General features: G+C 34.0%; 1 pseudogene; it reads left to right on the forward strand.

Annotated features, from left to right (window-relative positions):
- The first annotated feature begins 11,404 nt into the window (after positions 1 to 11,404).
- Positions 11,405 to 12,456, forward strand: LOC149186307 (uncharacterized; annotated as a pseudogene).
- The last annotated feature ends 14,502 nt before the right edge of the window (positions 12,457 to 26,958 follow it).

Genomic DNA, 26,958 nt, shown 5'->3' on the forward strand with positions numbered 1-26,958 from the left:
AATAGTATCTGAGCTTCCTTTGTCAATACTATTCAATTCAGTTTCAGGTGATGATTTAGCCAGGCATTTTTAGGTCGTATTCAATTCAGTTTCAGGTGATGATTTAGCCAGGCATTTTTAGGTCGTTTGTAGATTTGGAAATATTCTAGAATTTGATAGTTAGAAGAGTGCTCAAACAATTAGAAAAATGCTCAAACAATTAGCCTCTCTCAATATATTCCCAAATTCTTAAAAAAAACAAAACAAAACAACAGCATATTCTCAAAATCTGCCATAAACAAAGCTTCAGCAAATTTGAGCAGCACTGACTCCCAGACAAGCTCCATTCATTATTTCATTAAAGGCAATTGAAACAGTACCCACGATACTGTGAACATTGGAATCTGGGACTTTGGCCAACACTTGTCGCTCTTTCGGCCACAGTTTGACCCAGCGTTTCAGAGTCCGTGTTGAGAAAGATTTGAACTGTATGGTCTTTATTTTAGGATAACATTTTAGTGTACTCTGTTTCACGAGTCATTTTTGTTGGAGTCACAGAATACTAAGAGAAATGGTGGTGTTTAAAAGCATTGTTGTTCGTTCTCAATAGTCATTTATCATTAATTTATTTTTTTAAATAAGTTTTATTGGTGATGAATATTATAGGAAAAACCATGGATGTCCATGAAGCCAAATCCATGGGTAACTTGAGCGAGTCAAGTTTACTAGACACCACTAACAATCCCCATTAAACTTGAGTTCATGAGATTAACCTAGTCTCATTTTTTTTTGTTGAAGTCCATATAAAAAAGTTTCCTTCTTCCAAATTACATGGGTAACTAGTTGTTGTCTCTGCCAGTTATCTAGGATACTTTACCTTTTCGTATACATGGTTCAACGCCCATCCCACATGAGATCTCACATTCCCCCTCAAGCAAAGAGACTGGTATCTCTCCAAGTAGTTCATTCCACAACTACATGAGTCCATGTACCACTTGCACTACATATATGCTTGAGCAAGCTCTTAAAGCCTTACAACTATGAATGCTCCCCCCACAACATGTCTTCCAACTTGCTAAAAAAATTCCTTAGACAAAATCTCCTAAAATATTCACACATCACACACCAGCTTCTTCCCTAAACTTTAACACCATTTACTCCATCTATATTCTTTTCATCCATCCATCCTACCACTCTATTGGCTTCTTTCCTTGCTCGATCTATACTGTGACATAGCTTTTCTTACTTCTCTGAAAACCACTTCACACTCCTCTCCTTGCACTGCTCCATTTTGTTTGACAATGATTAATTTTTATCGTACTTCGAGCCATACGGCCCCAGCTTTTTTTGTTTGTATGTTTTTTTTATATGTACTGCCCTATGTGATCCACTCGTCTGCCACCGCCTCTCATCTACAACAAAGCTCTTTCTCTAGGTTTTCTTTGCTCTGCAGACAATGGACATGGACTTGCCTTCTGTCATATACTCTTTGCTCTACGGTCATGCATATCTCTTTCATGTGCAGTTGCTTTTTCCTATTCTCCTACTCTTTCATGCACACCTTTTTGTCTCGTGTACACTTCTAGTTCATATCCTCTTTGGCACAGATTCATTCACAACAACTTAGCCAGAGTTTTGAGTGTTAATACTTTCTCCTAATTTTGAGTGTTAATACTTTCTCTTAGCACTAACAGTAGCATCATACTCATCCACGCAACCACACAACCATGAGAGCTAATAATCACATATGTCCCCATTGCTCACGACTTGCACATTGCAATTTAATTCAGATACACACAACATAACACATGAGCACAATCCTATGCATTATGTCTCATTCACATAGCTCGATTTACTCACTGAACTTTGTATGTTTCACTCCAGCACACCAACCACACTTTCTACTTCATAGGCTTCTTTGGCAGACTTCGCACAGGTTGAGTTTTACATGGGCTTCCCGCAACACTCCACGCAACCATTTTTCCTTCTTCGAGTGCTCACTTCTACTGATGGCTTACCACTGTGCCTCACCTCAGGTATTCACGAGGCTATGATACATTCACATAGAGTAATATCTATTATCATCATGTTATATTGGAGCCTAATCCTTAAAAGTAATTAGGAGAATTAACCTCGTGATCTCTCATAGCAAAGTATATATGTGATAGGCATTAGATCAATTAAGCTAACTCTTAAAATTTTTAGAAAAGAATAAATAAAAATGACTTAATTTTTTATATAAAATTAACAATAAAATTAATTAGTTCAATTCAACTAATATAAATATTGTACATAAAAAATTATATTTTCTTTTATATATCAATAAAAAATTATACATAAAAAAAAATTGTGTTTCTTTTTATATATTAATAATTTTATTAATATAATTATGTTAATCATATTTTTTTACATTCTATTATTTTTTTTCCATGAAACCATATATATCATGAAAGTTAATTGGATAAGCTTATGTTTTCATTATAGCGGGGTTAAATTCATTTACAAATTTCAACATGCACGGGAGAGGTAGATCATGGATAAATTTTCTAAATATATTAGTACTAATTCCATCTTATCCATGATGGATTTTGACCTATGGATATTCTAGATTTTGGGGAAGGGCTTTGACCTATAGATATTCTAGATTTTAGGAAAGGGGTTACCCACCCAAGAATTTTGTTATGATGGTTGGTTTTGTTTTAATTTTTGATATTTTTTGTGTAATTATATTAATGGCATGAGTTTTTGAATATAGTGTATGTTATTATTTTTTTTTTTTTCACATCACTCTTTTATCTGATAAATTCAATTAGAATGAAACTAGGACAGTAGAGCAGATATAGTAAATCATATGTATATTTTTGAACAGATAATAGAAAGTTCTTTCTCCATTTTTTTTAATAAAATTAAATAATCAGTTAAATAATTTAATAATATTTATGATTCGACTTTTTACCAAAAATAACTAACTCTTAATAATAACATTTCATTTTTTAATAAACAAAAAGATTTAATTTTCTCCCAAGTTTTCAATCCAATAACATTTCATTTTTTAAATGAGACAAAGAAATATAATTTTCTCCAAAATTTTCAATCCAACCCTGCACATTTATAAAAACAAAATATTATTACAGATTAATAATTCATTTTCAGCCTCATTGGGTGTAATGTTAAAGTAACTATTACAGTTAAATTCGGGTGGAAAAAAATTGATGCTCAAACTTCGTTATATGAATCTTTGTCCGCTGTACTCGGATGTGATGAACAAGATGCAGAGGAGGAGCAACAAGAGGGACACACGTAAGTTGGCAGGGCTCGCGCTTTGGACTTTGAGATGTTGAGGCAGGAGGTGTGATACCAACGTTGGCAGGAGTTGCACTGTATCATCAATAAATCAGGATTGTATATTGACTCACACACGCAATACCGCTCCATCGTCTGCTCGTCCATGGCCACGCACTTGCGCGTAACGTGGTTGTAAAAGAACCTGTAGAAGTATTCGTGGGACCCTCTGCTGCGAACTCCTTCGTCGTACGCCTCCACGGTGTCGTAAACAGTAACCTTGTCCACGAGGGAGTCCAGGTGGACAAGTTCGTGGTGACCAGAGGCAATGAGCTCCGCCTCGCTGTGGTGCTTTTGGCGGCCTTGGGGGGTCTGCTCGGGTCTGTAAAACAAACACACCTTCACTTGTGGGGTGTCGTCTATCATGACACGTAGGACTATCTCGCCCACCCACACCTCCTGCCCCAATTTACCCTTCATTTCGAAATGAGCCGTGTCTCCTGTTTTTACTGCCACGTTTGTTCCCGGGTACACCCACGCCACCCCGCCTAGCCCTAGTGGAGGGTACCTCTGCACACCCTCACATTTTATAATCTTTTTCTTATTTTCCTCTTCGCTTGAACTTCTTTTTCTCTTTACCGATTCGGTTGCCTTGGTGTGAGCGGATTTGTCATCATTTTTGCTCTTATTAGTATTGCTCTCGCGCCTCCTGCCAACTCTTTTCTGCTGCTTATTAGTATTGCTCGCACGCCTGCTTTCAAAGGACTTCTCCTCCCTATTCATAGTGATCTCGTGCCTCCCGTCCATTTCCAACTATATTCGTCACAGCGCTTATTCACTTATAATTCAAATTTCACCTCAACTTTTGAGCTCTCAAAGTTCATTGACTTATACTCTCTCAACCTAAAATGAAATATATATATATATACATTTATTTATACGCATTGTGTGAAACACCGTCAACCTAAAATGAAATATATATATATATACATTTATTTATACGCATTGTGTGAAACACCGACAAGCCCGCATTGCGTTGCATTGTTTGACCGTTCGCCTTTGTTTTGAGTATTTTTTAAGAATCAATAATTTAATAATAAAAAATTATAGTTTTTTTACATCAATAGGTGTGTTCGTCTTATTTTAAAATAATACGGTGATAGGGATTTAACTCCCCAAAATGGGTATTGGGATTACTCTAAAGAGGTGACGATTTTTTGGGAAAACGAAAATTTTGGTTGAATTTTAATAAATTAAATTACTGGAAATGATATTAATTTATTTTCATTCAAAAAAATTATTTAAACATTCTATTTTCTGGAAAAAAATGATCTAACAGGTAGCTGTTTAAGCAAGGAATAATGTCATTCATAATAAGTTTATTTCAAAATAATTATATATTTTTATTTCAAAATAATGACAAATAAATCAAATCAAATATAAATTAGGATTTATACTTATCACAAATTAATGATTAAAAAGTGCGGATATACTCTATCCTCTTTGGTTTTGAACTTGTGGCTTCTTAGGAGGAAACACATGCTCCTAACTATTAGGCTCACTCAAGTTGTATCACTCCTAACCACACCATGCTAAGTCTAGCAAGGCATATATACTCTATCCCCTTTGGTTTTGAACTTGTGACTTCTTAGGAGGAAACACATGCTCCTAACCATTAGGCTCACTCAAGTTGTATCACTCCTAACCACACCATGCTCCTAATAAGTTCACTTTCGAAGTTATTAAAAATATTGAAATTTTCATAAATTTAACAAATTTGTAAATACATAATTAAAATAATGAAAAATCATAATTATCTATTTTGGTTAGGAAAAAGTTTATCACTCTTTAAAAATATATATATACAATGAAGACATAAAAAAAAAAATCTATAACTCTTTAAAAAGAAATATAAAATGAAAACATGAGAAAATTTAGTATGTTTATTAGTCCCTACTTAACTATAGCATTGGCTTCATGGTCAAACTGTGTTGATTTTGCATTATTTTGTTATGTTTTTGCAATTTTAACCAAAGTTTCATGAAAATGCTTGGTATTTATATTTTCTAGTAAATTCAAAATAATTTTCTAATTTTCTGGAAATCTTTTTTCTAATTTTTGATTGGCTTAACAAGCTCTGATCCGATATAATTCCACTGGTGGAGGGAATTTTATTTTAGGTATTTGTCTCCGCCTCACAAAAAAAGAGAGTAAATTTTGTGAGTGGCCATTTCTTCATTGAGTATCACTGTTATTGCTCTGCCCAATGATGCTAGAACTGACGTGGTTGTAGGTCCTTTACATAAGTGGGAGAGAGGGGGCCAGCTAAACAATTGTGTGGAGAAAGCTTGGTATTCATCACCACTATTTAATATATAGAAATTTAAATGTTTCGCCATTGATATCCACTTCAAAACCTGTGAATTGTTTTAATTGCAGGCATAACTATCACCATGTTCGGACCCCATGCACCGACTGACCATGTTCACAAGCGTAAGATGATTTCCAATCAACGAGGAAACCTCATCCCATTCAGAATCAATTATATTTGATGAAACTTGGATTTATTTTGTGAATGACCATTAGCACTATTATGTTACTGCTCTGCCCAATAATGCTAGCACTGACGCAATTGTAGGCCTTTTACATAAATGAGAAGAGAAGAGCTAAACAATTATATGGAAGAAACTTGGTATTCATCACCACTATTTTTTATAAAAAAATAATTTAAATATTTGGCCATTAATATCCTCTTCTTTCACAGTTTAAAAACCTGTAAATCTTTTTAATTGCAAGCATAACTATCACCATAGCTGGACCCATCCACCCACTAACCATGTTCACAAGAGAAACACGATTTCCAATCAACAAGGAAACCTCATCCCATTGAGAATCGATTATATTTAATGGATTTTGGATTTATTTTCATGGGGGAAGTACTAGAAACAAGGAAAAGCAACTGAACTCATTGACATGGAATTTCTTAGAATAGATTATTCGAGAGATGTTATTGTCCTTTATACAGAAGTATTGGACTAGTTTAAAAATTTGAATGCAAAATTAGTTACACATAGCACAGGAGTTCGATTTCAATAAAAAGAAACTAAGGATGTTGAACTTTATAGGTGCAGACAGGTTTACTCCATTCTCATGTTGTTAGTATCAATATATTATTAAAACATATGTAAAGGCAAATGGCATACATTTGATGCCAAACTTGCAAAGTGCTCCATAAAGCTCACAGTACAATGATGCTTTTTTTTTTTAATAATATAAAACGTGTCACAATTATCACTTAATAATATAAAACGTGTCACAATGATCACTTAAGGACCATCAAACAACAACGAGCACACACTAATTATTATGCTGCAACCTTCACAACAGCAGCCATATTGCTGCTCTCCAGGATTGCCTCGAATTCATTGATTATAGGTGGCCTTCAATGGCAGAACAAGGTAGGCACAACCAGATTGCACAGTTGCCTTCGATTGCATTTTACATTCGGGGCTGTCACATTAGTTACATGCTATAAATAAGCTATATACTTTCGTTAGCGCATTAGAAAATTCAAAATTGATTTGGCTTTCGTTAAGGTATCCAACAGTAACGAATAAGCACTTTTTACCTGGGAAACTTATGTTAGCTTGCCATGGCCTGCTCCTTTACTTTACACTGTACTATATGTAAGGAAAACATTAGAGTTATATATTACGCAATTTTTTTAACAAAGGTATTAAGCACTCCGGCGTCCAACCAACAATGGACAATTCACGCATGTTAATGAATGTATTCTCTTAGAAATTGAAGGAGTGCAAAGCTCATGAGCACTGTGCCCAGCTAAATGACCTGACAACGTGTTCAGTTAGATAAGCCTTGTTCTGGTTGTAAAGGGTAAACAAAGAAATTTGTTAATCTCACTTTGCGGGATTGTGGAACTTCCACACTTTAAGTGGGGAGAGAAAGCAGGGAATTTTGTTAAGTCGATTTTTATTTGTCAATGGTAAAGTCGTTTGTTTGGAAGAGGTTCTATTAGTTGTGCGTAGTAGATCCATTTGGTTGGGGCGGTGGTTGAAGGTTCGATCCCAGCGAAACCCATTTTAAACTGATAGCATCGCAATAATTACCATCAAATGTGGAAGTGCGGAGGTGCCGGAAGTGAAGTTCTCGCAACTCCGCAAAACTGGAAGAGATGTTTGTTGAGCTAATTCGCCTCAAGTTCAAGTTTATTGTTGTGGGGCATTTCAATATAATGACAAGTATATTGTTTTAGAAAAAATCAATTCAATGACGATATCTTATTTTATAACCAATCACACAATGTTAGATGAAGATTAACATTGATACCAATGTTTCTTAAAATGGATATCAAAAGCTTGAAATTGTGATGCAAAAATACAATTCAAGGAACCCATTAATTAATGATTTATGTATTAAGATTAAGTTTTTAAGTTATTTTGCAATGTTGGGTTCATGGTTTTTTATTGGATTAAGGAATTTTTTGGCAATATTTTTAATGTTGTATGCAGTGAGCTCGCTTGAATATTAGTCACACAGGGTCGAAAGGAGTTTATAATCTAGTCGCGTAGTTTGATCATAGGATGCACATGACTAAGGCCATTATATAAACTTTCGCCTTAGGTGCAGACAATTGCTTGTTAGATTCAAGATGATCAGGTGGGCACAACAAATCTGAATAGGACATGCTTACCATTCATTTATCCTATGGTTCCTTCTTTCGAGACAATGATTAGTTGGATCATGGTGATGAACAAATTGCCAAAAGATAATCCTCGTTTCAAGTCTTTTTTATGAGAAAATATAATTTAGACAATTAGATCTTCAATTCATGCATTCTTTGAACTCCAACCAAACCAATTGGTCTTGAATTCTTGTTATGAATTTTATATCTATCTATATATATATATATATATATATATATATATATATCAACTAATAATAAGTATTGAAGAGACATGTCTCTATGGACATGACCGAGTGAAATGGTACCTACTTAGCTACATATATGGAACCTTTAGTTATAAAAATCACATATCTCATTTTGTATATATATATATATATATATCATTCTATTATGTATACTTTGATATCCCAGATATTCTAAGAATCTTGTTGTGTATACGAACTTTGTTCATTACATTGGTATCAGAGTTGGTCGATCCTCTAGTCGTTCATTTGTTGCATAGAGCTAGTTTGATCCGGCGTTTGGCCATCAACTTTCCATGAACCTTGTCGTAATGCAATTGAAGTGTTTCGTTACAGAGTTTGGAGGTTCTTCAATTTATCGTTAAGCCTTTGGCTATATATATATCAAAAATAAATAAATAAATAAAAGAAACATACAAAATAAAGAGGAAAATAGATTATATATATCTATATATATATATATATATATATATATATATATATATATTATTAAAAAAAAATATTTAAAAAAATTATATAAGAAGTATATAGGAAAAAATAAAATTAAAAATTAAAAAAAGGGGGTAGATTGGCCCACTGCAAACCATTGACTTCCACCTCCCATGGCCGAGTGATTCTAACGGCCTATCTACCATAGCCTCCATCGTCGCCGTCGGTTCTCCTTGCCACCATTTGTAGGGATATGCGAGACTACAAAATGTTGTGGCCTGCGCCCAAAACTTCCATCACACGCAACACACACCCTTGTTATTGGATTCCTTGACGACATTGTCAGTGTTGTCGACCATTGTTAGTAGGTCTTCACGGATCCTTGAAGGTTTTAACCCCATACAGAAATTACCTGCATACAAATTCTAAAAATAGAATATAAACAATGGTGAGAGAGAATAACACATAAAACAAATATACACAAATATTTTCCCTTGGATCCCAAACCTGGGACTACCAGATTGATTTTTCATTATGTTCTTTTCAATGTTACAATACATATATATACATGCCGAAGCATCCATAAACCCCAATCCATTAACCTCGGATTAGAACATAATCGTAGTTCCCTTGATCGGATCTACAAAATACCATGGACAGAAAACCATCACGCCCAAAACCATGTGTGAAAACCATGCACAAAAACATAGGTAGGTTCGCCCACCTATTATAGTGTCAAAAAAAAAATTCTCAAGGCACTGCCCCGAACCCTGTAGAGGGGGGCTACCACCCCCCTCAAACCCCTCATACAGGCGGGGCTTACACCTCCCCGTTACGTATCGACGTGACCAAGGGGGGACTCTGGCCCCCCTCGAACCCCCCGGTTCGACTACTGGGGCTAGTTGTGGAAAGAATATAACACAACCCAACAATCCCTTCATTCCCCTAAAATTCGTGCAGAAACAATTCCAACATAAGTCGAGGTGGTGCCCCCATGGTGTTTATAAGAAAAGTTTGAACAATCATTTGTTATTGTTACAAGTATTTACATTAAACAGGAATTTGTGCCTCTATTGATCAAATCGTATGGTATGGTAAGCGTTTACATATCCAAATGTTGAATTATTCAACAAGCACACTAAATAATCCAGAATTTTAAATTGGGAATTTAAAAAAGTTAACAAATAACAAGATTGTTATTATATTTTGATCATAACATGGAAAGAAGGTTACATATATATATATAGAGAGAGAGAGAGAAATCATAAATCTAAAGTGAAAGTGCTTATCTAAAATAAATAAATAAAAATTATTATCAAGCCAATAAAGAGGTGAATTCACCTCTTTTCCGGCACACACACACACACACACACACACACACATATATATATATAGTTGAAGTCAAATTTAAAAAGAAAAGAAAAAAAAAACAACGTCATCTCCACAAAAGAAAAATGGAGTCAATCATTGAAGAGAAAGAAATAGAGTCTAATTTGGAAATAAAGGAAGGAAGATTTCCAAAAACCTCATATAACTATGCTTCAATGCTATTTAGAATTAAAGGGTCTATTGTCGGAAAATATGTTACTATTTCTATGTTGCCCATTGAAAATAAGAATTATATAAACCCTAAATTTCCTAACCAATTGGTGATTCCCGAGTTAAACATAATTGAAAAATTAGACCTTTGTAACACAAAACAATATGACATAACTAATTTACAAGTAAACATCGAGGATTGTACATTTATATCGCAATTCTATGTCCAATTCCTATGGGACAATCGAGGTGACATAATTTTGGGATCACCCTGGATGGAGTCATTAGGGTCGTTCATTTTAAATACGAAGAAAAAATTTCTGACATTTTCTTACAAGAAGAATAAAATAACGCTAAATGACATTGCATTAAAATAAGATTCAGTAACACCACAAGATATACAAGATATATCAAAAGTAAATTTTCAAGAAAGTAAAAAAGTGATTCAAAAAAATATGAATTTTAGTGCTTTTAGTTATCAAGAGATTGAGATTATATCAACATTGGCTTGCTAGATTGGTAAAAGTGAGGTGTTGTTATTTCCCCTATGTAGTTGAAAGGTTCTTCCATAGCATGTTAGGATGTTTCTATCCATTGGATATCTAAAATAGAGAAATTGTTATTCTCTGGTGTTCACTGCAAGTGCTATGTCAAAGAAGTGCGAAAGTCAAAGAAAAATATGCTTGCAAAAAAATGGGTGGAGCCAGGTGCAAGTCTTGAGCAACTCCACTTATGACATTTTTAGCCAAAAAAAAATTACATAGCGTGGAAGACATTTCTGCCTATTCAATATCCAAAATATTGCAGTCACCACTCGTATGGACTTAAAAAGACAAATCAAAACATAAAAAAGTATCAAAATTTATATTAGATCATTAATAATTTACCCTTATTCTCACTATTTGAAAGTGTACATGGAAAATATGTTCAAGGGAGAAAAAAAATGTTGGATAATGATGTATAATTGATGAAGGGCACATAATATAGTGGACAAGGAAATAAAATGACTTTTGTATCTTTTTCTGAATGTATGTAATGAGAAATTAGGATAACTGATCATTATTTTTCATGTGAGCATTTTAGCAATTAAGAAACGAGCTAATTTTCCATGTAGGTGTGTTGGAAATTAATCCAAATCCTATGTTTTTGAGAGAATTTGGATTTTAATCCATTAATTTCCTATTGTGGGTCAGTTGTATCATTCAAGAGCTGGTAGTTGTTAAAGAATATGTTGCAATTGGTGTCTTTTTGTGAAGCTATGAATTCCTCACCTATGAATTCAATATTTAGAAATGTGAATGGCTTCTACACCACCCTGATATAAGGCCTATAAAATCTAGAACAACCAATCTCTCCCCACAATTTCATGTCGATGGATTGACTTTAATATAGTGTTTCCTGTTAAGGTCCCTGCACAGGGAAATCATCCAATTGGTGCAGAAATTGTAACTTAGAGTGGAAAACAATCGAATTGGTGCGGAAATTTTAGCTTTGAGTGACAAACAGATGGCTTGATGGATACATGGATGAGATCTCAAAGCTATGGGATGTGCGACACATACTGAAATGTGGAATTACAATCCTGGAGAAATATCAGAATGTCGTAGAAAATGTTTCCATGCCACTAAATGCTAACTGTGCAGGAACGTGATGAGGAGCATATCAGGGTGCTGGAGGCTATCATCTTCGAAGAAGAGAACAAGGTCTTGATAGAAACCAATATTGAAGCACGTGGGAAACCCTTTTTGAAATTTGATGATAAGGCCTTCCAGGCAAATTTTCCAAAGTGGAATGGGTCTAATGGCCTCATACGGGTCAAGTATGCAATGAAAGGGATATGTATTTGATGAAGAATATAAGATAATTGTTTCTCATGTTGTTGCTTTGGGGGTTGATGTATGGTTTCAATGAGAATTCAGTTTTTGAGAATAATATGTGCTTTAGGGCTTCCATTTTTGCCTCTTCATCCTGCCTGCAATGTGGAATGGATGTTGAGATAGATCAGGTAAGGTTTTCTATTAAGGCTATTGTGTATAGTATGCCTACATTTTTTTATATAACATTGGAAAAAAATAATCCTTGATGTTGAAGCATTGGAGCCAATAAGATTTGAGGTCCATGGGATCCCAATGGAGCAATAAAAACTATCCTGAAAACCTAGAGAGCTTGATTGAAAAAATTCAACAATTGGAGCACTCTTTCAATAGCCTTCTTGATGACTTCTTCACCGAGATTATTGATAGCAGGAAGATGCTCTTGGACATTTGCAGTCAGGAGTAATATGGTCACTATCTAGGGGTTGATAGTATTGGGTGTAATGCAGACTAGGATAATACCACTTGAAAGTATATCCATGCCTCTCGATTTTTATCCTTTCTGTTATTGAAAGGGCGGGGATAATATCTCACAATCTTACTTTTACCATCTTATTGTTATTTATATAGTTTTCATAAGCATATATTTTGTAAGTATTATAGAAAAAAGCAAGTAAATCATGGAGTGGAGTTTCTGTTTGACACATGTTACTTCTGATCCATATTAGTTGTCATGATTTTGATTTGAAATACAATGCACTTAACTGCTTCATTGGATGACTTTCTAAAAGCCCATAAATCATATTGAGAACATTATGGGCATAGCTTTCGATGTAATCCTAAAAATAATGGGGCTTAGAGGTGATTGTGATATCACCATTTATTATTTCGTTTCCAGTGAATAATGAGATCATTCTACCATGAAACTATTTCAGACTATGGTAATATTTTGAAAGTTGTTTTCCAGCCCTAATGTTTTTCTCTTCAAAAAGAAAATTCATAGTGAGTTAATATTTTCATGTCCCTCATGACCTTGCTATTTTTGCAATGCGCTACATCAGTCTAGAAAAAGATTCAACAAACTTGAGCAAGTACCTATAAAGTATGGAATATGATGTTGATTCTTAAGTATAATTATATCCCAATTGTATTCATGTTTGCTTAATATTAGAGGGTACTTCATTACCTTATGTATTCTAACATTATTATATACTTTAGGTCTTTGTTGGAAGATTTTTCACCCTATGCCCTACTCAATACAATGTGTGTTGCAAGATTTTTCACCATATTCCCTTCTCAATAGAATGTGTGTTGGAAGATTTTTCACCCTATGCCCTGCTACATACAATGTGTGTGTATATTCATTTTCAAGGAAATAATGTGTGCTCTCTTATCGTTTCTAACTGAGACATTTCTTTTATAATCTGACATTCTATTATATCAATGGTGTAAAGGTCTTTAATACGAATGTAGCTACACCACTACAATGATGAGCTAACAACAAGCATTCAAGGGTGGAGCATACCTCCTGGGTTTTGTCCATTGGATATCTAAAATAGAGCAATTTTTGTTCTCTCATGTTCATTGGAAGTGTTATGTCAAAGAAAAAGGCACTTGCAAAAAATGGGTGGAGCCAGGTGCAAGTCTTGAGCAACTCCACCTATGACCTTTTAGCCAAAAAAATCTTACATAGCGTGGAAGACATTTATGTCTATTGAATGTCCAAAATATTGTAGTGAGCACTTGTACGGATTAAAATTAAAAAATAAAAACATAAGAAAGCAACAAAATTTATATGAGATCATTGAATATGTGCCCTTATTCTCACAGTTTGAAAGTGTACATAGAAAATATGTTTAAAAAAGAAAAAAAAAAATGGGCATTGGGGTATAATTGATGAAGGGAACATAGTATAGTGGACAAGGAAATGAAATGACTTTTGTAAATTTTTTTGAATGTGTGTAATGAGAAATTATTATAACCGATCATTTTTTCATGTGAGAATTTAAGGAATTAATAAACGAGCTAATTTTTCATGTGGGTATGTTGGAAATTAATCCAAAGCCTATGTTTTTGAGAGAATTCATATTTCAATTCATTAATTTCTTGTTGGGGGTCAATTGTATTATTCAAGAATTGGGAGTTGTTAAAGAATATGTTGCAATTGTTTCCTTTCGATGAAGCTATGAGTTCCTCATTCGTGAATTTAATATGTAGGGATGTGAATGGCTTATACACCACTCTGATACAAGGCATAGAAAATATAGAACAACCAATCTCTCTCCACAATTTAATGTCGATGGATTGACTTCAACACACTATTGCCTGTTAAGGTCCTTGCATAGGGAAATCATCCAATTGGTGTAGAAATTGCAGCTTCTGCCAATAAACAGATGGCTTCATGAATACATGGATGAGAGCTCAAAGCTCTAGGATGTGTGATATGTTTCGAAATGTGAAATTGTGGGCCTGGAGAAATACGAAAATGTAGTACAAAACATTTCCATGGTATTGAATACTAATAGTGTAGGCACACGATGAGGAGCATATCAGGGTGGTAGGGGCCATCTACTCGGAAAAAGAGAACAAGGTGTTAATAGAAACCAATATTGAAGCATGTGGGAAATCACTTTTGTAATTTGATGATAAGGCCTTCAAGGCCAATTTTGCAAAGTGGAATGGGTCCAATGGCCTCAAAGGGGTCATGTATGCAATGAAAGGGATATGTGTTTGATGAATAATATAAGCTTATTGCTACTCATGTTGCTTCTTTGGGAGTTGGTGTGTAGTTTTAATGAGAATTCAATTTCTATGCATAATTTGTGTTTCAGGTCTTCCATTTTTTCCTCATCATCCCGCCTGCAATGTGGAGTGGATAAAGAGATATATCAAGTAAGGTCTTCTATTAAGTCTACCATGTATAGTAGGCCTGCATTTTTTTATATGAGGTTGGAAAGACATAATACTTAATGGACAAGCACTGGAGCCAACTGGATCTGAGGTCCATGGGCTTCCAACGGAGGAACAACAGTGTTGAAAACCAAGAGAGCTTGGTTGACAAAATTAACCAATTAGAGCATTTTTTCGGTAGCTTGATTGACGACTTCTTCACCAAGATTTTTGATAGTAGGAAGATTCTCTTGGACATTTGCAGTTAAGAGTAATATGGTCACTATCTATGGGTGGGCCATTTAGAGTAGCTCCTTAATGAACAACCCTATCACATTTGTAATGTTTTGTAACAAATGCAACAAAATTTCTACAGAGTTGCAACATCATGGAGCATGTGAATTATAAGAATATTAAAACAATTGCATCTAGTGTAGATGACACCTTTGCAATCATCATAAATTTGATGGTTGCCCTCATCACAAAATAATAACCTTTCCAACACATATGTACGCCTTGTGGGTTGAGAGGCATCAGACAAGCCACTTTTACCATAGTAGTAAGGATTAGAATAATAGATGACTTCTTTTGAGTCTGAGATTTGGTCTTCACTGGTGATTCTTCTAATTGATCCTCAATTCCAAATACATTACTCAATGGAGATGACGTACCTACAACCTACATTTTAGACATGGTTAACTCAATCAAATCCTTACTCTCTTCAGAAACCTCAAGCGTGGCAACACCCTTGGCATGCACATTTCTTTTTGCTCCTTGTTGTTGTTTGGGTTTCACAACACTTCTCCTCTTACCAGTATCCTTTCTTGCACTAAGAAGAACGTGGCACTAATTCACCATGGATTTTGTAATTCTTCCAACAAACAGTGACACTACATTGGTATTTTTCTACTTGGCCCCTCTTCGTCTAGGCCTACCCATCTTTTCTCCTTAGCTCCTCTCCTTAACTAATTGCTCCACACACTCAACATCTTCTTCCTATGAAATAATGTTTTCTTCATTCTGCCTAGCTAGGCTTCAAACAAGCGTTGCTCTCCCTCATTTCTCCATGTTGTATATCGACCAAGTCCCGTATCTCCTCATTTTCACCATGTTAGTCATCTTCAAATCCCTGTTCTTACTTTATTTAATTCTCATATTATCATATGGGTTACTAATAGATCACATCATAAATAACATTTAAAATAAAATAAAATCAACAATGAATTTAGTTGTTTGAAATGTGCACTTCATAAAAAGGAGAGCCCAAACTATAAGCCAAGACAAAAATAAAAAATAAACCAATTTTTTTATCAAAACAATTCTCCGAACATAAAATTTCTTTTCAAATAAAATAATTTATATTTATAATTTAAATATTCAATTCAATGGCATAACATATCACATATTCTTTCTTCTATGCTATTCTTTCCTGTACAGCCACCTTAGAGTGTTTCCTTTCCTTTGCAACATTTGGTGCAATTGCTAGTTTTAATCTTGGTAAATATGAGATGTATCATGAAGTAAGTATTTTGATGTTGATTATGAATTGATGTTTATCCTAGTTTACTAATTCAACCATATAAATTAAATGGCTAGTAAATGCCAATAAGCCATTTATTTTATATAACGACACTAGTGAAATAATTATTATTAACAATAATCTATAAATATAAACTAACTCATCACTATTATTAAAAATAAAAAATAAAAATAAACAAATTACACAATCTAAAATAAATTACTTAAAAAATTAAAAACACAATAGCTTTTACATATACCAAATAATTACAGTTTTAAAACCTTAAACTATTTATTTTCATGTTAAAAGTACAAATTCTTAATTAAATAACAACAATTTTAGATCATAATTCCAAACCAATTATATTACTATCTATATACATCGTTATGTTTCACAATATTTAGGGTGTTAATATTTTTCATAATAACACTCTTTCATAAATGAAAAGATTTGATCCTCTCGAAAATTCTGTATCCAACTACTCACATGTATTTATTAGACCAACAAAATATTAATACAAATTAATGATTCATTTTCACCACACTTTTGCATAAACTATGATAAGGGGCGATTATACGAAAGCTGATAAATTGTGCGTAGATGATTAAGTGTAATATTAAGTTCACCATCGAAAAATTAATTAATAGCGAAAAACAGCTCGTGCTCAATCTTTGATACACGAAGCTTTTTCACTGTTCACGTAAAATTCCGATCGAAAAATTAATTAATACCCAATATTTCAAAAACAGTAATGTCGAAACTTCGTTTCATGAAGCCTTTTCCGTTGTACTCACATGTGATGAACAAGATGCAGAGGAGCAGCAAGAGGAACAGATAACAAGAGGGACATATGGGCAGAGTTCAGGATGGAAAGGCAAAGAGGAAAACACAAAATACACGCAAAAAAATTGGAGTTGCTACTCAATTATTTAATTATTCATAAAATTTGATTCACTCATATGTATTGATGGAGATATAGCTTGTTTTTCTTCTTGTTTCTTGTTACAACTCAATTACATGTATAAAAACACCAAACTTACTAAATATGGAATCATGCAAATTCTAATTAGGCTTTACTTTTTTCCAGCTAACTACTTCATGCAAACCCACACTCGATTTGCTTTTAATATTAGACTCCACTTGTTTTTCTTAACTCAACTCTTCATACATTGCATGCATACGGGAGTAATTACTACTTCTAACACTCCCCATTAAATAGATTGTATGATTCAACCTTCAAGTAATCATGCCTCAACGTAACTTAAACCTGTATGTTGGTCTAAGTCTCAACTAGGCTTACAATGACTCAAAAAACTTTTTATATAGGTGGAACTCTTACAAATTGATTCCAAACACCAAAACTCCAAAGGTCGGAGTTAGTCATGGGACTTGTTTTCATATTGCTTGTATCTTCCTACAATACAGGCGTATGGGTGACACCTCTAGATATTTGAACACAGGTGGGACTCTTACAATGTTGTATTTTATTTTTTATTTCTTCCAAATTCCATACCCTCGAAACTGCTTCATTCTTAATCTCACTTTCTTATTGTAAGCTCCATATTTTTTCACTACTGCAATTTTTCTTTGACTTCTCTTGTATTGTTCTGAAAAACAATTTAAGCTTTTTGAGTCTCTCGTCTAGAGCTTCCTCTTCAAATATTTGTTCAGTCATTCACTATTTCCACAACTCTTCATCTTCAAACTATAATCTCCGCTTTATTTCCTGTGGTTCATATTCCTAATCTTCTTTCTGCCATATTTCTTGATCGTAGAATTTGATCTCTTCTTAGCTCCATTGTTGAAAGGTTATTGCAATGCTTTCTTCTTTGTCATCATAAACTTTCATGTCATTTGTTGCATCCTTTTCTTCATATTTTCTTTCAGCTATAACTATAACTGGTGTACTATCATTTTACTTGCACACTCAAAATCAATGTTAAAAACATCCTCATTATGCTCTGCAATGAGAGTTTTCTCCACATTCTCTTCCTTCTCTTCTTTCTGTGCCTATTCCTTCTCTTCCTTTGTTGTTGCATTATAATCATCATTTTCAACTTTTTTACCAACTTCTGCTAAAACAAATAGGTTATGTTCCACTTGGCCTATAGACACAAGTGGGTTTCTTTCACTGAATAACAACATATCAATGAGATTTTTCTATTGCATCATGTACAACCACTCATCACTAGTTAATTATTCTTCATCAAAGTTAATATCAACAATTTCAATTGATAAATCCAACAAACCACTTGCTACTCCATTGGTAGCCTTATCAATGGCAAACTCATCTGGTGCTAGTGCACATGTTGTTTCATGACGAGTTCCAACTTTTGCTTCATAACTTTTCCTACAATGGAAACTTCAACCTTCAATTCACCATAATTGAGAAGGCCTATTGCAGATTCACTAATTCACAACTCACTTTGCAGTCATCATCCACATGTGTTTTGTCATAGTGGAATTCACCATCATCTTCACCATCCACATTACAGTGCACTTCTCTAGCATCTATATGCTCTTGCTTTACGTCACGCACAAAGGCTTCAGCTTCTCTCTCTGCAATCTTTTTCTGTGTCTTCTTCATCCATATGAATTTATGCATAATGGGTTTCACTTTACTGTCTTCACAACCATCATCCACATTTGACTGGGATTCCCCAAGCTTTGTTGTCATCCTAGAGTCTTACTAATTTACTTTCATACTTGTAGTGTACTTCTCTATTAATTCTTCAACAGATAGTGACACAACTTGTTATTGCATGTCACTTTCCTTTGTACCAAATTTTGTTTCCAGGATCTTCCATGCTTCTTGGGAAGATGAAGCTTTTATTGCCTTGCATAAAAACTTCTCATTTAATTTTTGTTTTATAATATCCAATACTAAAACATCAAATACTTCGTCATATAAATTATTAGATCAATACTCAATAAACTCTTTACATCGAAAAAAACATCTTCACAACTCAAAACTTAAATTTTCACAAATAATATTTTTTTTTTAAATCAAAACAAATTTTAAATTTTATTGAATCTTATATCACCAAAATTCAATTCAAATTAATTAAGGAAAATAATATACTTCATTCAAAATCATCAAAAATATTAAATTTTTCATACATTTATAAATAAACAATTCAAACATTAGAAAATCATACTCATCTGTTGTGGTTAGAAGTAGTCCATCACAGTGTAAAGAGAAATATAGAATGAACACATGAGAAAATTTAGTATATTTATGTGATGCACCATTACCCAAACTTAATATGTTTCTTAATGTTTATGAAAAAAATTGCATACTCATCTGTTGTGGTTAGAAGTAGTCCATCACAGTTTAAAGAGAAATATAGAATGACCACATGAGAAAATTTAGTATATTTATGTGATGCACCATTACCCAAACTTAATATGTTTCTTAATGTTTATGAAAAAAATTGCAAGTCTGTTAGTTATGTAGAGGCAAAGTTTATGTGAAGATTTGTGGTGCATGATGAGCAGTATAGTGCTGGAAGAGTGACTCCGGATTGTGTTGGTATCTCTACTTCATGGCGATAGCTATTCTGTGATTTTTCAAAAAATAACCAAAATTAATTACATAAACTTATGATTTAAAGTATGAGTAGCAGAAATCTATTTACAAATCAAAACATGATTGCGTTTTTATATGAGTGTAAAAATTATAAATTAACTTATTATTATAATATATATATATGAAATTAAATAATTATTAAGTAAGGTGTAAAAATCACAAATCAATTTATTATTATTTTATATATATAATTGAATAATAAATTTAATATTTTTTATTTACAAGTTAAAATAGGATCAAAGTTTGACATGTTACTATTATTGAAAAAATTATATCAAATTGAATAATTAATTTAACAATTCCTAAGAAAGCAATCAATAAGTATGTTTCCTTTAAAATAAGGTTTCCAGCCTGATGATACGGATTTAACTTCAGCATAAATGGGCCTACTCTCGCGTATTTCAAAATTGGGCTAGGATTTTAATTTTAATAAAAGTTTAGTGGAAAATTTTGGAAATATGGTGGTTATTTGGGTTCAAAACTAGATATTTTAGGATTTTTAATGGAGTTAAATATATTTTTACCATTAAAAAAACATTTAAACATCTCATTAAAAAAAAACCAAAATTATCACCTCAATAAACAATGCTATTTATAATAATTATATATTTAATTTTTATTGCTGATGTAATATTTATTTTTTAATATTCATAATATAATCATAAAATTAATATTTTAATATTTATGAAATAAATTAAATATATATTAATATATACTCACCATTTGAATGGTCATATTAATTTTTATTTAAAAAATATAAACTATAAGCCCATAAAATATCAAGTCTATACATATCAGTTTAAATTACAAGATCCACATGCTCAACCATTTAATTTATATTAATCAAAAAGTTTGTTGTTTAGTGAATTTATACCAATCACAAAATAATGATTAAAAAGTTTGTGTATCTGCACCTAACAAATTAATGGATTGGTATGGAATCACAAATGGGGTTTTGTATGTATATAGTTTGAGTGGGTTTAATGGTTAAGAGCATGTGTTTTTTCTAAGAGGTTATAAGTTCAAAACCAAAGGGGATAGAGTATGTATGGCTTCATAGATTTAGTAGTCAAATTCTTGCCCAAAGGTGGGTCCCTTGTCCCACAAACAAGGGGATCTCATACACCAATTTGGTGTTTGGCTTAGGGTTCCTTGTCCCACAAACAAGAGGGTCTCATATACCAATTTGGTGGTGTTTGGCTTGGTTGTGACCTTAAAATTGGATAATAATAATAGGATATAGGGTTTTGAGATACACCTTTTTATTATCATTTAATATCAATTTATGATAAAATATTAAAATATTTACTTCATAATATTCATATTGCTAAAAAAGAATCATAAAATTTAACTAAATTATAAATTTACTTTAAATTATTATTATTAATTGAATATATATATATATATATATATATAAATATAAATTAAACATATATATATATATATTAAGAAAATAAATTTATAACAAGATTTTTAACTAAGAACATTCATTCCCACTTTACCATATTTATAAATGGGCTTTGCTACAATATCATGACTTATCAACACCGCATGCCAAAAAAAACCATAGTTTATTTCTTATGACACTTAATGGCATTTTCTTCAATTAATCAATTTAATTGAAAGGGGAAAAATGGCATAACTACTTTGGAGATAAATCTCAACCTTTGATTTGTGCACACTACAAAGAATATTCTAGAATATTGTGTGGAGATTAAATCCTTGCTATCCACCTAATAATTATTGATAACTAAATTAAAATTAATCAAGCCCTACTCCAAAATAGGCACGTCTATCGACATAAATATATCCACCAATTAAAAGAATGGTTCGCCACTCCATTCATCCTATGGTAGAATAAATAATGTTTAGTTCTGTAACATCTTTTTAGCAACCCTTTGCACCCACCTAGGCAGTGCAGCGGCCGCCTCTCACCAGTGCGAAACTAACCCACAAAAAAACCTTTGCGTTGTCTTTCTAGGGTTTTTCCAAATCTTTTTCTGCTATGCACATCTGTCCACAATAATTTCTTGACACTCACGAGTCACGGGCAATTTTTCAACTAATATCCTTTGCAACTCCGATACTAATGTCACCACCACGGTCTGCCTCTGCCACTTGGAGATCCTCCACCTGAGACCGCTCCGATAAACATTGCTGCAATAAGTTGAAGTGGTGTCGTAGTATCCCCACTTACTACAACGCAGTTCGCTAGCACTGCAACAGTTTTGATTGTTAATACTTTCGCTTAGCACAAACAACAGCACAATACTCAGCCATGCGACCACACGGCCATGAGAGTTAATAATCACGGATCCCCCAATTGTTAAGGATTTGCACTTTGCAATTTAATTCAGATACACACAAGATAAAACTTGAGCACAGTCCTTCACATAGGTCGATTTGCATTTCTAGTAGACATGGTTGCATTTCTGAACTTGAGGTTAGGGTTTTAATTTATACCTTTGAGAGTAGGGATTAGGGTTTTTATATATAGGTATAATGAGCGATTCTTATCTTGATACATTTTTAAATTAGAAAGGAGTGAGGTTATTATTTAGTTCGTTCATTTTTAGAAAATGATTTTTTTTTTAATGTAGTTTACGAAATTTAGAAATTGGTGACCGTTGGTCTATATAAATAGTTTAGGGTAGATTTTATAAGGATCATCTTGCGGGTTTATAGAGCAAATATGTAGATTTTAGAGGGATCCGTTTGTCGAGGAGATTATTTTCTATGGGTGTGGAGGAGAATTGACCTCATGATTTTTCATAGCGAGATGTTTAACCCTCGATAAGAGTAAGCTATTTTTAAATCTAAAATTAACAATAAAATTGAGCTAAGTTAGAAGAAAAATATTTTGTTTTATATATCAATAATTTAATTAATATAATTATGTTAAATATATCTTTTTGGTTGAGGAAAATTTATCACTCGTATCACATTTTATAATTTTTCTCCATAAAACCATAGAAATCATCGGAGTTAACTAGATAAGCTTATGTTTAAATTCATTTACAAGTTTAAACATGCACATGAGAGGTAGAGTATGGACCAATTTTCTAAATTTATTAGTACTTAAAAAAACTAAAAATTGAAATAATTAAAAAAAAGATGTATAACTTTTTTAATGTTATAAATAATATAAAAAGATGAAAAAGGATGAAAGATAATTTTGTTATGTTGTTTATTTTATGGAGACAATTGATTTAATTGTGAAATAATTATTATTGATTATATTTAAGGGGGTTTCGGTGGCGGAGGAGCGGAAGAGCAGAAAACCAAAACGGAGGGTTTCTACATGGGATTTTCTCCATGGACGGGGGTAGAGGAGGGAGCTCCACTCCCTCCTTCAAAGAGGTCGTGGTTAACAAGAGCAAGGCCACTCCAGAATCAGACAGAGGCAAAACGATGGAAGGAGGAAAAAATAGGGAACAGGAAATAGAAAGTAACAAGGAGAAGGAGAATGTTGGCACAAAAGACAAAGAGGAAAATGACAAAAAACAGGGAACAAAAGACAGGAAACAAAAGGGACCATGCAAGCCCAAAGTTGAAGTCACTCCCAGAGTTATCTTAAATAACCCTGAGCTGCAGGCCCACGGGGAGCACATGTAGACTTATGCAATCATATGCAAATTCATGGGACTATGGCCCACCGAAAAGGCTTTACAAACATGGATCAGATACCACTGGAAGCCTAAAGGAAGCATTGATCTTCATCTAGGATCCAAGGGTTTTTTCACTGTGGTGTTTGCAAACATTGAGGACAAAGACAGAGTGTTTGAAGGCGGGCCCTACTTCTATGCAGCAGCAGGGCTCTACATGCGGTCGTGGATGATGAACTTCGTGCCGGAGCGGGAAACCTTTACCTCAATGCCGGTTTGGGTAAGACTCTATTCGCTACCTCTGGATTATTGGCAAATAGAATCACTAATAGCCATAGGAAATAAATTAGGGAGGTTTGTTAAAACTTCTGAAGCAACAAGAAGGGGAAAATATACCTCCTTTGCTAGGATTTGTGTAGAAATGGACCTATCTGGAGCTCTTCCAGACGAGGTCATACTAGAGGTTTATGATGAGGAATGGGTGCAGACGGTTGACTACGAGCATATTCCATTTAGATGTCAAAAATGTCATGAACACGGGCACCTTCTGAGAGACTATCCTCTCAGTAATGTAGAGAACAAAATCAAACCTAACACAATGAAAGAAACAGATGGCTTTCACAAAGTAACTCACAAAGGTAAAAACGACAAAAAGGGGCCAAAACAGCACCAAAGTGGAGACCAAAAAGTGAGGCAAAATCAGTTCCAGGTTCTTGAAGAGGAGGAAGAAGCAGTAGTTGAAAATCAAGTTGGGAAGGATGAAGATGATAAACAGGAAAATGAAGAAGAACAAGTTCAGAAGCAAGTAAAGGAAAAACAGAAAGAGATAATGATGAGTGAACCAGAGATGGATATGGATCAGGAGATGACCCAGAGCAAGATGGAAATGGAAGACAATGAGTTACAAAAGATTCTCGACAAAGAAAACCTAGATCTAGAAGGGTTCTTGAGTAAGGGTACAACTAATGGAGTAGAATCTCTACCACATGAAGAATGCAATTGAATAAAGCAGTTATTCTTATGGAAAACTCAGACAAAGGGTTTGGGAGAAGATCACAACAGCGAAAGACAGGGTAAGCAGGGAGTGAAAGTGGTAAAATCAACTCCAGTATTAGCTCCAAGAAACCCGGGGAAAAAAAAGGGGCAGAAAAAAGTAGAACGAGCTATTAATGGAATGTGGGAAGCTCATGATAGAATCTGGTAAGATGAAAGACCTAACCAACTACTCCTTTACCAATCTGTAATTATGAAGTTTACAACTTGGAACATCAGAGGTCTAGGAAGTAAAAGAAAATAGAGAATGCTGAACAATAGAATGAAACAAGTAGCTCCAGATATAATTTTTGTCCAAGAAACGAAAAGCTCTGTCCAAAAGATAAGACAAATCCATAGTACGTGGCTTAGCAAATATGAGTTTATAGATTTCAAAGCAGAAAATACAGCAAGGGGTATCCTCATCCTATGGAATCCCCAAAAAATAGGAATTATTGATGCGGAAGCAACGAGGAATTATTTATTAGTTGTCATTCAGCCTATAGGAGACAGGGAGACTTATCTTGTAACGAATGTTTACGGCCCACAAAGGTTAGATGAAAAAATCAAGTTTATTGAGTCCTTAGTGGACCTTCGAAACAGATTTGCAAGGATACCGTGGGTTATAGGAGGAGATTTCAATATGATTAGATCTCTCTCAGAGAAAAAAGGGGGCACAAGAGCACTAAACAAAGATTCCTCAGCTTTCCAAAGTTTTTCTGAAAACATGAAGCTGGTGGACATTGAGACAAATAATGGTCTTTGCACTTGGAACAATAAAAGAGGAGGGGATTCCCAGGTAGCTTCAAAGCTAGACAGATTCATGATCTCGGAAGAGCTCATGCTTCTAGACAAGGAAATTATAGCAGATATCCTTCCTTTTGGAGGCTCAGATCACTAGCCGATTCAAATGGAGATCAAGGGCATTGGTACCCCAAGAAACAAACCATTTAGGTTTGAAAATATTTGGCTTTCACACCCGGATTTCATCAGCAACATTGAAAAATGGTGGGCTGAAGACCTACAGATTCATGGATCATCCATGTACCTATTACACAAGAGATTAAAACACATCAAGCAGAAGCTAAAGGAATGGAACCAGAAGGAATTTGGCAATTATTTCACAAGTAAAAAAATTGTAGAAATCAAAATCCTAGAGCTCAACCAAGCTCTGATCAAGAATGGCTTTGATAAAGACAAAAATGAACAAGGAGAGAAATATCACCAAGAATGGGAAATGTTGTGTAATCACGAAAAAAAAAATTGGAAACAAAAATTTAGGGTTCTCTGGCTAAAAGAAGGAGAACAAAATACTAAATTTTTCCACAGATCTACCATTGCGAACAAAAATCACAACAGAATCTCTTCGATCAAGAACGAGAATGGCTAGATTCTCCAATCCCATGAGGAGATAGACGTAGTGTTAGTAAAGCATTTTCGGGGCATTGCCAAGGAAAACTTTTCAGGAAGAGAACCTTTCATTAAGAACTTAATAGAACATATTCCTAAACTGTATCCAGAGAGGAAAATTGTAATCTCAACAGACCTGTAACTGAAGGAGATCAGTGAGGTCCTCAAGGAAATGCAAAATGGCAAGGCACCAGGTCCGGACAAATTTAATGTGGATTTCTTCAAAGCCTGCTGGCATATTGTTAAAAGGGATATTGTTGAGATTGTCGAAGACTCCAGGCGGAACAAGACCATTTTGAACGCTCTCAATACCTCCTTCATTGCACTTATTCCAAAACAGGATAATGCTCAAGCACCTGAGAGCTTCAAACCCATTGCCTTATGTAATGTGGTCTACAAAATAATTTCCAAGGTTGTGGCTAACAGACTTAAACCCCTGCTGCCCACGCTCATCTCCGGGGAACAAACAGGGTATGTAGAAGGAAGACAAATTCTGGACAACATAATTCAAGCTCACGAGGTGGTGCACTCGTTAAATTGCAACAAGAGAGTGGGCATGATCATGCAACTGGACATAGCAAAAGTATACGAAAAAGTAAACTGGATTTACATCAAAAAAGTGCTCACAGCATTTGGTTTTGATCATAATTGGGTCAGATGGGTCATGGCCCTTGTGACTTCTTCCATCTTTTCAATTTTAGTGAATGGCTCTCCTTCTGAACTTTTTCTCCCTTCCAGGGGTCTTAGACAGGGAGATCCGCTTTCACCTTTTCTCTTCATCCTCATGATGGAAGGGCTGGGGCGGTCCATCAAGCATGCAAGAGTAATGGGAAAAATTCAGGGATTCCAACTTTCGGAGAATGGGCAAGTTCTGAGTCATCAATAGTTTGTAGATGATACCATGCTACAGGGAATTCCCACAGT

This window comes from Pinus tabuliformis, chromosome 3_1 (assembly GCF_031772625.1).
Source record: "Pinus tabuliformis cultivar Carrire ecotype Pingquan chromosome 3_1, CPIR1, whole genome shotgun sequence".
Lineage (NCBI taxonomy): Eukaryota > Viridiplantae > Streptophyta > Pinopsida > Pinales > Pinaceae > Pinus > Pinus tabuliformis.